Consider the following 434-nt stretch of genomic DNA (forward strand, 5'->3'; position numbering starts at 1 on the left):
TGTCTGCGGTAGTGCCAGTGCCTGCGGTAGTGCCAGTGCCTGCGGTAGTGCCTGTGTCTGCGGTAGTAGCTGTGGCTGTGGCTGTGGCTGTGGCTGTGGTAGTGGCTGTGGTAGTGGCTGTGGCTGTGGCTGTGGTAGCTGTGGTAGCGGTAGTAGCTGTGGTAGCGGTAGTAGCTGCGGTAGCGGTAGTAGCTGCGGTAGCGGTAGTAGCTGCGGTAGCTGTGGTAGCTGCGGTAGCTGTGGTAGCGGTGGTAGCTGTGGTAGCTGTGGTAGCTGCGGTAGCGGTAGTAGCTGCGGTAGCGGTAGTAGCTCCGGTAGCGGTAGTAGCTGCGGTAGCGGTAGTAGCTGCGGTAGCGGTAGTAGCTGTGGTAGTGGTAGTAGCTGCGTAACATATGATTGAGGCTTGACGCTTTGGCCGCATCTGAATAAATACT

This window comes from Oncorhynchus masou, unplaced genomic scaffold, assembly GCF_036934945.1.
Source record: "Oncorhynchus masou masou isolate Uvic2021 unplaced genomic scaffold, UVic_Omas_1.1 unplaced_scaffold_2183, whole genome shotgun sequence".
In the NCBI taxonomy this organism is placed as follows: domain Eukaryota; kingdom Metazoa; phylum Chordata; class Actinopteri; order Salmoniformes; family Salmonidae; genus Oncorhynchus; species Oncorhynchus masou.